Source organism: Nicrophorus vespilloides, unplaced genomic scaffold (genome assembly GCF_001412225.1).
Source record: "Nicrophorus vespilloides isolate i.1.1-1 unplaced genomic scaffold, Nicve_v1.0, whole genome shotgun sequence".
Lineage (NCBI taxonomy): Eukaryota > Metazoa > Arthropoda > Insecta > Coleoptera > Silphidae > Nicrophorus > Nicrophorus vespilloides.
In genome coordinates this window covers 188,725-201,727 of record NW_017099111.1, presented here as the reverse complement: position 1 = coordinate 201,727, position 13,003 = coordinate 188,725, and the positions used below count along the sequence as shown (strand labels likewise).

General features: G+C 29.5%; 1 protein-coding gene and 1 non-coding gene across 9 annotated transcripts in view; one reads left to right on the top strand and one right to left on the bottom strand.

The window, feature by feature from the left end:
• Positions 1–13,003, top strand: part of LOC108564037 (protein unc-13 homolog B) — a 259,117-nt gene that overhangs the window by 133,176 nt on the left and 112,938 nt on the right. The window lies entirely within an intron of this gene.
• On the bottom strand, positions 1,932–2,013 carry Trnas-cga. Its single transcript has one exon. It is a non-coding gene; the product is annotated as a tRNA-Ser (tRNA).

The window sequence follows — 13,003 nt, the reverse complement described above, 5'->3', positions numbered from 1 at the left end:
TAGTGACTTGTTTACTTACAAATAATTAAATCTTATTTTTGGTTGCAATTTTGGGTGAAATAGACAGACAAGAATAGTTATTTTGCACGTTTTTTGAGTTTCACAAGGTTAGTCACGTAATAACTGCTACCAAAAACATTTACGATGTTTATTCACGTGCATTAGACATGCGTAAATGTAAAAATGTAGTATTCTAAGTTAAGATTCGGTAATTTTGATATTTCCTACATGTATTGATCAGGAAGACCAACAACTTTAGACAATGTCGTGTTAAGTGCGGACCTGGAAGCAAATCTGTGTCAGAACATTTGAATAAGATTGGTAAATTTATTTGTTTGCATTTAATGTAAAAAAAACGACATCACTTTCCCCTAATACAGAGGTGTCCAAACTACGGCCCGCGGGCCAAACCCGGCCCGGCAGGCGATTTTATCCGGCCCGCCAAGTATTTTGAAAAATTTCGTAAAATATAAATGTAGCGTCGCGCGTCGGCATTAGATCTCGCGCAGATGAAAAACCCAGTTCCACCATTCCCATTAAAAATTGCATGAAATAATTTTATAATAATATAATTTAGACATGTTTCTTTAGTATTGTTATATCTGTAATTTACTATAAAAAATAAAATTCAATGCTGCTTTACTTTACTGCTTGTAATAACATATTTACAATGCTTGGCCCCCGCTAATGAATTTAAATACCAAACTGGCCCTCGCAGCAAAAAGTTTGGACGCCTCTGCCCTAATACATAAATATACTAGATAAATCACTAATCAAAAAATTATTTTTTAATACTAACTTTTAAATGTTTAAATTCTTTGTTTTTGTTTTTTTTATTAGACTAATAACTAATTAATATAAAAATAACGAACTTGAATATAATTCGTTTATAAAATAATTAAGTGGCTTTTTAGCATAAAAATTGACTACCACACTATCCTTTATATAAATGTAAGCTTTTCTACATTGTATATTTGAAAAAGTATTTGATAGTAATTGTTTATTAATCAATAGATACGCTAATTTACCATTTTATTCGACATTATTTTTTATAACATATTTATAGCAATTGACCTATTTCTTCCATATATAAAATATGTATAGATAAATAGAATATATAAACAAATCTAGCACATGACAGATAAGTAACCTAAATAATAGATATATGAAAAAAAAAACAACTAAAAAATATATAATAAAACAGAAGATAGTTTTATCATTTAGCACAACTATTTTTAGAATTTCATGATTTTGCTGAATAAAGTAAAACACATAACATGATTTTGCTTCCGAAGCGATATGCCTAAGGATGATATTTAGCGGTGGCAATTGAAATCCTGACATACGAAATACCGACAACTATAATCCCGACAGTATTAAAATCCGCTAAAATGATCGGAATTTTGCTATTATCGGGATTTTTTTTACTGTTGGGATTATGGTTGTCGGGATTTCGAATGTTGGGAATTTTATTGTTGGGATTTCTTTGTAGACCCCATATTTAGACATAAACTGCGTTGCGAAATCTTGATTATTGACTGAAATATTGCGGTGTTTCCTTAACAACGGAAAAAAATATGTTCCTTTTACATGATTTTTTTATTGATGGAGATATAGCTTTTTTTTGTTAGTAATTCTTATAAGAATTACGGAAATGTTAAATTATTTGAATTAATTTAATTATTTTACAATATATATTTTTTAAGCATCTCCAATTTTCTTAGTTTTTTTATAATATAATACAGTTAGAATTAAAAAAAAAACACTGTATTATGCAATATATATTTAAAAATCTATATGTAAAAAAAGATCTAAAATTTTATATTTATTAACAAAATAGAAGATAGTTTAATATGTTGCTAATTCAATAAAGTAGAAAAGTTATAATCATATATTAATTTAATATCAGAGTAAAGTTGTGAAAAAAGAAACGCTGCGAACAGGATTCGAACCTGTGCGGGCAGAGCCCATTTGATTTCGAGTCAAACTCCTTAACCACTCGGACATCGCAGCTGTTGTATGTAATAGTATTCGTGCTATACTGCAACTACTTTGAGTATTCTGAAGTTATTTCTTCAAAACCAATTAAATGATATGATTAATTTTAATTATAATTATTTATATACAGAATTTTAATGATTAAATAGTAATAAAAATATTTATTGCAACAATATTACCAAAATATAAACAGAATACAATAACATAGTAACAAAAATAAAACTTCAAAGGGCTATTGACCATAGTATTTCTGCCCTGAATAAATAATATTTTACATGAAACTTTTAAATATTTGATGCAAATAAGTACACTTTGTAATAGTGATAAAGCAGAGCGGAGAAATACAGACTCGAAATGATCCAGTCTTAAAGTGTTAAGTCTTGTATACATTAAACTTGCAGCGAGAAGTCGTTTAGCATGACAACATTAGTAAGGAAATCTACCTTATACATTTCTACTTTATTGCGCAAGGTGCAAACATACTATTAGGATAAATTGCGAACTTCTGTTTAATCAATATTAAAACAAACCTTGAAAGTATATTTTTTGTGACATTTTTTTTTATATAAACGAATATATCTTATCTTTCTCTCAGGTCAGTTATATTTACGGAAAGAAGGATTAGGTCGAAATTTATAGCGCTGTACATACATTTGAATCATAAAACAAAACAGTATTCATATTTATGCCTCAAGTTTATTAAGTAATACATAATTACGTGCCAGAGTTGTTACGTTGTATACATACTGAATCACATGTTTATTGTTCTATTTTAAGGTGAAGTTAAATAATGGTTAGGCTTATTGCAAAGTTGTTGTTTTCACATATAATTCATTAATGTTTTTATATTGTACTTCTAACAAAATTAGTAGCCGGGTTATTTCAAAATTAAAATTCACCTGTAGTTGCACAAAAATGATTTTTACAAAAGTCACACTAACATTAAAAAAATAAATAATTACATAATAATTATTAACTAATAACTATTTTAAAGCGCTATTGTCTCAATCACATAATAAAATATTTATGTCTTAATTAAATATTCTTTTATTATTACAAATTACTAGTTAATTAAATAATGAAAATCACCGAGAGTATACATTTCCACATATGCAGTAAATTACTATTACGGAAACTGAGAAAATCTGTTCTAATTGTTTAATTTTAATTTATTTAATGAATAAATATAAATTATACAGTAAAACCTCGTTTAGCGCTTCTTCGATTAACGCTGATTCCATATAATACAGCCTAAAAAGGCTTCGTTTAACGCTGTTTCGTTTAGCGATTATCAACTAGGAATGCATTCTAATCGATAAATGAGGTTTTACAGTATTCAATAAAGATAATCATTGCTGTAAATGTAACGTTTATTTCAAAAATTGATTTAAATTGTTATTATAATAATCACATCTCGGGAAAGTTAAGTGTTCTGTTGGGAATAGGAATTATGGGATTATAGATTTTTAACCTTTTCGAAGTTGGTTCAAACCGAGAACGCACGATAATACTCTCTCTACATCATTGTTACCGAAGGCGAGTTTTCCTGATGCGCTCAATATTTTCCTGATTTTCAATCCTGCCCTGAAAGCGCCTCTCCTTATATTATTCATTCAAAATCCAATAACTTTGAAGCTATTGAAACTTATCAGATTTGGAATGAATTCTTCGCTGTTTTTATTTTCATCAATAAGTTTGTAACAAAAAAAATTAAATCAAGTATTGAGCCGAAAGCAAGAATATCAATTGGATGTGTGCGTCATTGGAAATAACTGAACGTAAAATTAAATAACGCCGCTGGACGTAATTGAGTTTGAAAAGGTCAAAAGCCTCTCTACATAAATAATAAAGAAAATAATTAGAGTCTGAATAAGTAAAGGACGGACGGGGATGGTAGTGCTGCCCGTTCGTTGTCGGCCTTCGTACGGATCGATGGTCAAATGGAAATCAGAACAGGCCGTGGCAATGGTGAAGTGTGTGGGGTTTTAGGGTCGTAATAAAATTGCCCATCCCATCGCCCATTGAAATTTGCATTCCCCCTTTAATTTCGTAACAAAGCGTGTGTCCCCTTCTGGTATTTGGGTCATCACTTGTTGGATTAAAAGCAAGTTACCACCGGACCTCCGCGACAGAATTGCTCCAATCCGTCCTCCTTATATGAATTATGTGGTTACAACCCATTTCCATATTTTATAAGTGTCTCCCCCAACATTTACAAAGCCCACAGAATTGTAAAGCATTGACCAACATTTAGGACTTTGTTAAAACTATAGTCTCTAGAAAGTTTTTTTTGTAAAACAAATGAATAATTTGCATTTTTTATTTAATACTTTATGTACAGTTATACCTGGATTAACGAATAATTGTAAAAATTACTATGCTTAGAATGGAAATATGCTATTTCATAAAGAAATTGAAAAGATTTTTTGGAACAAACTACTGCTTCATCTTCTGCACTCAATATAGTTCTTGTTTGAGCGCAACCACTGTTGGGAACGGTGGCAACAAAATATTAAGAATATTAATAGTTGAGAATAGTTTAAGTAACGTAGAATAAGCAGTATGTATGAAGTACGAAATAAACATAACTTGATTGAGCTATCTGGATAACTTAATTTATAATTTCTTGGATGTTATTTTCTTCTTCTAATAGAAAATCTGACCCAATTTTGTTATACAATGGCTGTGGATTGGATTTTTATGATGCGCTTGAAAGTGTGCACTTCATTATTAGAGGTAACTTTATCTGAGGTATAAATATATATGTTTATTAAATATTTAAAATTATTTTTAATTATAGTATAAATATTTCGTCAATTATATTAAATATTCTTGTTTAAAAAATGAAAAGTTTATTTTAGTGGTCCAATTTTGGCAACTATCCTTTCTTTTCTAATGTTGAGCTTGTATTTTATACCATTTGGGTAAGTCGTAAGTGTGACAATCCGATACCTCTTTCATATTGTATAACAATGTAGTCCTTGGAGTAATCATGGATACCTTCCACAAATCTCCCGACAGATTCATGAAATTCTGATAACCTGAGTGGCCACAATACATGACTTGTTGATACTTCAAATTGATCAGGGTGTAGATCGAGAGACCCCGATTCGAAATTAATAAATTGTGTAAAAAAGGGGGTTGGAAGAAGGAAGTGGTCTCGACACGCAATCACAATGTTCATTGAGTATGAACCGAAAAAAAATGAAGTTAAATTGTAAATTCAGTCGTTTCCAGATAGTATCTGAGCCGGAGGGGCATTTTGGGGCCATGCAAATGGATTTAATATGCCGTAAATAAAAGCAACCCCCTTATTTTTTGTCGACGAGTTTATTAAGGGTGGGCATGCGAGAAACCGATCTGGACATGAAGAATGTAAAAAAAAAGTGAACAACCAAACGCATGCTGTGAAATAATCGCGTTTTGAAGCTCGCGTTTTTTTGAAGGGTTGTACAAAAACCATTGGAGAAATTTATTTAAGAAAATATTTATGTGAGATTAGATTTTGGATTGAGTTCACCAATTCTTAAGTGTGTGTATTCTCATTTTCTCTTCTCTTCTGAAAAAGCTTTCGAGTGGATGCGGTTTTCGAGCGTGGAAAGTTGCTTCCCATCCGCAACTTGTCAATAGTTAATAAGGAAATACCGCCGCAACTTTTTCCGGAAAAACTTCCACTCCTCTGCCTGTTTTCTTTTTTTTGCTTCTGTTTCATTCTACTTTCATTTCTCTTGTGTCTGCGCTCTCCCCTACTTTTTAACAAACCACAAGGATTCAGTTCGATTGAGTGTTTCATCTTCAAGTTGATTGCAAAGACAGATGTTTTTTATTTAATAGAAAAGAATTATGTCCCTTTAGTTGAAAACAAATGTTTTCATATTAATAAACTTAAATTGTCGAAAAATATTTTGATTATTATCATCTTATAGTTTTTATTTATTTTTTTACAATAATTGAAGTAGAAGAAAATATTTTAAAATTATAATAAAGCTAATATTTATTACTAATATTAAACAAATTAAAATCAATATGTATAAATCAAATCATAACAAAATAACAAAATTTAGTACTTAATGTATTGTTTTATATTCTTCAATATTTTTTAGTTAAATTTTAAGTTACATAATGAGAAGAAAATATTAGTATCATTTGAAAATTTATTAAACATAGAAAAACAAATGTACAGTAGAACCTCGATTTACGAGTTTAATTGGTTCCAAAATTTCCGGATTTTTACTCGTATAGTGAAACATATTCAAAAATACACACAATATTTGTACACTGGTTATGCGAAACGTTGCTCGTTAAGTGAGTCATTTTTCTTACAATTCATTTTGCTCGTTAAGCGAAATACTCATTAAGCGAGGTTCCACTGTACATCTAATATTATTCACGCTATTTATGGAATGAAACAAAATAACTTTCAGGTGTACCAACATGATAGTATACTATGTCAATTCAATCTCAGTATTATGGCTTTCCACAATAACAATTGTGTTAATAAGAATCATTGGATGTATTGATCTATAATAAATTAGCATAAATAATTAAATTTTGATGAGAAACTGTGTTAATACTGAGTGTATGTGTGTAACGGATTATTATGCTCGAAATGGAGGGTGTAACGTTTCCGCAGATTTATAGGTGTTGGTATATACATATATATAGCAGCCCCTTTGGCCTCTCTTCATACTCTCTCATTCCCTCTCACTGTTTCCCTCGTATACACAATCGAAAACACACAACATATATTAACCTAGTTAAGCAATGGTCCAGATCCATTACATTCAGTCGTTGCTGTTCGTAAAGAATAGACGGACGGTCGGGTCAGTCGGGATCCTTCGGCCTTACCAGACATCAGGACCCGGGTCCTCTTAAAAACAATGAGTTGCATATAGGACTGGTATCGGTTCTCTTCCCTTTTCGGCCCCATTTGACCTGGAAACCGGAAGGGATTAAGGGCGGTTGATATAGTTGGAAATCGCCACGTCAGGAAGTTAATGTTAGATACGCTCGAACGCCCTCGCATAAAATTATATTAAAGATTACATTTTTTTTATTCCACAGTTTACAAGAAAAGAGTTTTATTTTACTCGCAAATTTGCTGCCTCATAGTAACAAAATAAGATTTATACATGGTTGTAAGTTGAATCAATTTATTTATTTTTAACAATGTTATAAGATATCAAAATTTACATTTATTACAGTAAAAAAAATAGACTTGTAAAGTTAAATCATTCTAATTAATTTTGCTGAAAATGCACATCTAATTTATGCTTTACTGCAATGTATTATAGTAATATAATAGTTGAGTCCTTCCCGGAAATTATCGGGAGCAAGAATATACAAGAATATATTGCGTTTTTAATTCCGATATTATTAGGAACATAATCTTAATAATGAGAATGCTATAAATATTCGAACATTTCAAATCGACAACCGAATCTTTTAAATATGTTTTTCTCTGGATTTTAAGAACTTTCATCCCGATTCCCGGGAATAAAATTTTCTTTGGGAACAGCCAACATTAAATATTTTTATTAAAAAGTCAATAGTCCATCAACTTTCTGTAATATCATCATAGTTTCTAAACTTTCAATATTATCTTGTAAATTTAGAATTTATTTATCTGATAAATAATGGTTTACCAATAATTGAGATACTTTGAAATGCTTTAGTGTCTTGCAAATGAATCATTTGCATTTTGCTTATTACCATTATATAATTAATCAAGCGATTCGGCGACGCCAAGTTACTCGAAATTACGACGGAGTTATGCAAAACGCGATGAAGTTAATTAATTTTAATTAAGTCTCTACAACGTCATTGAGTAAATCTATTTCATTGTATGATAAATTGACTGTTTTAACAAAATAATTGCTATTTACAAAGCTTATTTATCTCATTAAATTCACTTATAATTATAAAAAATTATATTTTCCAGAAACAATAACAAAATGATTTCTTGTACAAAAAATATTATAAAAAATTTATCAATAAAATGTTACTACATTTAAATCCATCATTTTATTTATATTACGCAACAAATACATATAATGTAAATAGATTAATTAATTATTATTAATTTAATATTTTGCATTGTTCGAAGTTTCTCAGAATATAAAAAATTATATATCCATATTTTTTTAATCTTATAATAATTACATTTAACAAACTCTAAGAGAATTAGTATATTTAGGACATTGGCGATTTTCCAAATTATTTTGACCCTTTTTGATATTAATATCAACACTAATATCATTCTACTATTCCAATGTTGGCAATATGCCATAGCCATTATAGTTATTGGCTATTTTCCCTAACGGGTTTATTCATATGTATTCCCTCTTGCAGCTAATTCTACAAATATAATTTCTTTGAATGCATTTCATTGATATTACCATAATTGTATAGCTTTTCCCATATAACAATAAGAATTATATCAATTCTATAAAAGAAATCTTCTCGAGCTTCCCTTAAACTGGTGTAAATTTCTAGAATTTAAAAAAAATTACTTTTTTTCTTCAAAATTTTCATTTTTGTGCACTATCGATATTATTTGAAGATACGCTTTGTAAAATGTATCTTTATGTAAAATTACAGCAAATTTAAGTTATGGATTGAATGTATCTCGTTCTGAATAAATTTACTTCAACATGCAACGTACGAAGTTCCATTGAAAAATAGAATTTGCATAGATATTTCGAATAGTGCAAGTGCGAACTGACGAGTTCCGTGATTTCTTATTCATTTTATGTAAATAGTTCCAACTAAAAATCGATATAACTATTTTCTGGGCTAATGCATGCAACTGCACCACATTTCAAGTTATGTACATAACTTTTGACAAACCTGTCCATAAATTAATACTTCCATCATATAACATGATATAATGAATATTTTCTAGAATTTTCAGCGCAATTTTAACGAAACTAACCTGATGTTTGTCCTTAATCATGTGTTAAAAAGAAATAATCTTGATTCAAGTCAAAGGAATAAACTTATCCCTCGTTTTATACGGTAATTTCTTTACACGTTTTCGATATTGCACGGTTTAAAAAACTTAAATTAAAAAATAAATGTTGCACTTTTGCATACTTTTCGATGCATACGGCTTTACAATTTCGATATACACATTTTTCTCATGAATATCCTATCTAGTATGTAATTCGGGATATATGTGTATTAATTTTTAAATGTATGTATGTAAATTTACTAAATTCTTTGTTGTCAGGAAATAAAACGTATTTAACTTGATTCTAATTTGATAAATTTGCAATTGTGGTTAGTATAAAATACTTATGTAACTTATTTTCTATACGATGAATTTACTAGCATGTTTATTTATAAAATAGATATAGAGAAGATACTGTTAGAGAATACGTGTTTATTTCTTGTATTTCGTTCACATGCAAAGAGCAAGTGATTTCTGTAGATAACTCACATGTGTATAAATTTGCGAAAATGTGGATTTGACTAAAAGGTAGATTTAAATCAGTGATTCCCAAAGTGGTCTATATTGACCCCCAGGGGTCTATGACAACTTGCAAGGGGTCCATAAAATGAAAATGGAGGTCGACGATAGTGAATCTCAACATACAACAACATTACAACATACTTGTAAAAACCTGCACATAATGATATACCAGTATCATCTTGTTACAAGCATACGCGCAGTCTCAGAGCAAAGATCTTAATAATTATAAAGATGTCCCAATATAAATAATAAATTTACAAAAAATCACTATCAGGTAAGTAGGGGGTCTACCCAAAACAGAAAAATATGGCAAGGGGTCTACGACACAAAAGTTTGGGAACCTCTGATTTAAATGAAGATAAATTTGTATAATTCAATTAGAAACACTTTAAGAGCTTAATAACATGACAATTTTATTTGCCGTTTCATTATAAATCATTAATTTTGGGCGTAAAGACTTAGGTCGATAGCCCTTTTGTTGAATTGTAACTAATAAAGATTATTATTCATTAATTTTAAGTATAAAATAAACATTGCTAGAAATTAAAGAAAAATACATAGTTTTACTATTTAAAATTTATATTTCCAATGGTGATGGATTTATATAAATTACATACTTCTTTTTTTAGCAAAGTGTTAGATTTAGGGATTTTAAATTATTTCATGCATACATGGTTATATTTTTTGTTGCAAAGTTTTAAAACTAATGATATTAGTTTGAAAATAACAACAGTTATACATTTAAATTTATATTCGGTATAAAATTCAAATATAAATTTCGAATAAAACGTAATTTATATTAATTTAAATATATTTTTCTATAAAATTAAGTGAAATAAAATTAAAAATATATAAATTATAAAAAGAAAACAACAATTCTATAAAAATATATGCTCATGATTTTTTTTTTTAATTTGGGATTAACTTGAATTAGTTAGAAAAATATAAAACATAAAATTACTAAATTAAATGAGACATAAAATCATGTAAGGATATGCAAGGTAAATGTTATATAATTACAAAGGAAACAATTCCCTAAATTGAATCGAAATAAAAGGATTTTTCCATAATCTTTATTCAAAATCAAGCGTAAATTATATTCCATTGCAAACGGAAGCTGTAACTGTATGAAAGCGCCTGAAATCCGCATGAAACTCGAAATTGAATTAAGGGCGGAATCGATATTTGGATTAAGGGCATCCCCCTGTTCCCAGCAAACTGACACACGCACACAGATAGACCCACACACATACGTATATTCAGTCAGGAATCGCTAATGAAATTGTCACAGGATGTGTTTAAACATTTTCCGTTGTCGATAAATGGATTCGTGAAATAAATTCTTTTTTTTTGTTTCGTTTGTTGTTCCCTTCTTCGTCCGTCGATTCCTGTGTATCGTGGAAGTGCGTGCGCTTCGATTCGATCTTTCGTGCGTGCTGCATGTGAAAAGAGAAAGGAAAAAAAAATGCTAAATAATTCAGAGCTGATATTGTATTTGTGTCAAGTATGGAAAAGTGGAAACGAGAACTGGAAATTGACTTAGGATAGTGGTAATCTTACCATATTCGTTTACCATGAATGTTTATATTTCAAACGCCAGAATCCCTTAAGATTTGAGGGAAATTAGTATTCAGATATTCATTGAACTTCGATGAACCGACATCATTTCTATGTCTCTGAGTGGGATGTTATTGAAAGGAAAGAATATCCGTTTCGTCACTGGAAACATTTTACTTCTTAATCGATATGTTTTTGTAAAGAAACATTAACAAGTTCTGAATATTTTTGGAAACATTTATTGTAAATTAAATCGAAGACTCTATTATATGAAATAACCAGACAAAGACTAGAATATAACTATTTCTCACAGTTATAGCAATTTCCTAGAATGATAAAAAATGGTATACATTTTTTGGAGACCCGACAACAGCGCGCAGGACAAAGGTAGACAAAAGCGCTCGGTAATTAAAACGCGCAGGACAGAAGCACGCAGGATAAAAGCGCGCAGTAAAACAACCACTCCAATGCGTTAGGATATTGACAGATGGATAGGTTTTGTGTTATAAAAATATATAGTGCAGTCTTGTGCATTTGACGTGTTTGTTATGGCGCCACATTTTTAACTATTAACTATTAACGTTTACGGTTCCATTTTAAAAATCAGCATTTATTGCATTCCTATTCAAAAGCTATCCTTTAATCCTCTCAAATATACGAGAACGCCACCAATATCCCCAACAAGAAGTACATTCAAAGCATAATCCGTTAATTCCCAATTAAAAATGATTATTTATTATTTACGCCACTTCATCATAAATGAAGTGCAAATACTATACTATACTCTAAAAGTTACCTACAAAAAAAAGATAGAATGAAAAGAGAAACTGTGCATTATTATCAGAAAACATCCGAACTAAATCAAATTTATTTTTCGATTTAACTGGGTCAATTTTGAATGCGTTTTGAGGAATGTATTGCATAACGATGCCAAGCGGTGTTTTGTTCTTCTTTTGTTTGGATTCGCATTATTCTTTGCCGGAAAACTTAAATTATAAAACTTTCCCGACTTGAATATGAGCCTGAACCGTGTACTGCTGCAGGTGGATTTACGGCTTTCGCTTAATTTCATTTGATTTACTTGCAACGCTTCGCAATTTCGACAATAAATTTCGATTCAATTCGCCATTTCTTTATCATGGACTTGAATTACCTTCGCTGTTACTCTGTGTGTTGGATCAATGTTATATAATATACTTCGGTGCTTTAGGGCACTAATCTGTTGCAGTTACTGCAGGTAGTGGCAATTTAAGGATGAATCAAATTAATGTGTATAATAAATCCACAGTATCCTTCTACTAATAGTTTTAAGTTTCAGAGATATATGTTTCTATCATTTGTAAGAATAATGTTTCATTTTATACAAGTTAGGTCGTAATTATAATTAATTAGTTTGATATCTTTTTTTGTTAAAATTGTTTGAAAATTGAATGTAAGAAAAGTCGACTTAAAATGTGTTTGTGTCGTATGGACCCAAGGTAATAAATTATTTTTCTAAAATTTGTCCCATATATTTTGAGGTGCGTCTTATAGTCCGAAAATAGGTACTAATGATCTTTTTATATAGATTTTCAGATAAGTTATCTTATTTATCATTATTTTATACTGTTTTAAATTAAAAACTATTGTTCAAAAGTGAATAATTAAAATACTGACAATATAAATAAATAAATATTAATAAAAAATTTCGAATAAAAACAAGTAGAAATTTTTTGTTGTATTTTTTATTTTTTAAATGTAAGATTATATAAATTGTTGCCACAATTGTCGGTATAAATATATGTGAGAACTATTGATTTTATTTTATTTTTCGAACTATCACCTCTATTATACAAATGTATAAGTCGTGTCGTGTCCCACAGGACTCCATAGGTTTTCCAACTATATATTTAATATATGTGAACAACTTTCCATGTTCTACTTCTAGCTGACCATGTGGAATAAAATATTCCGAAGTTGGTGCAAATGGAGTAT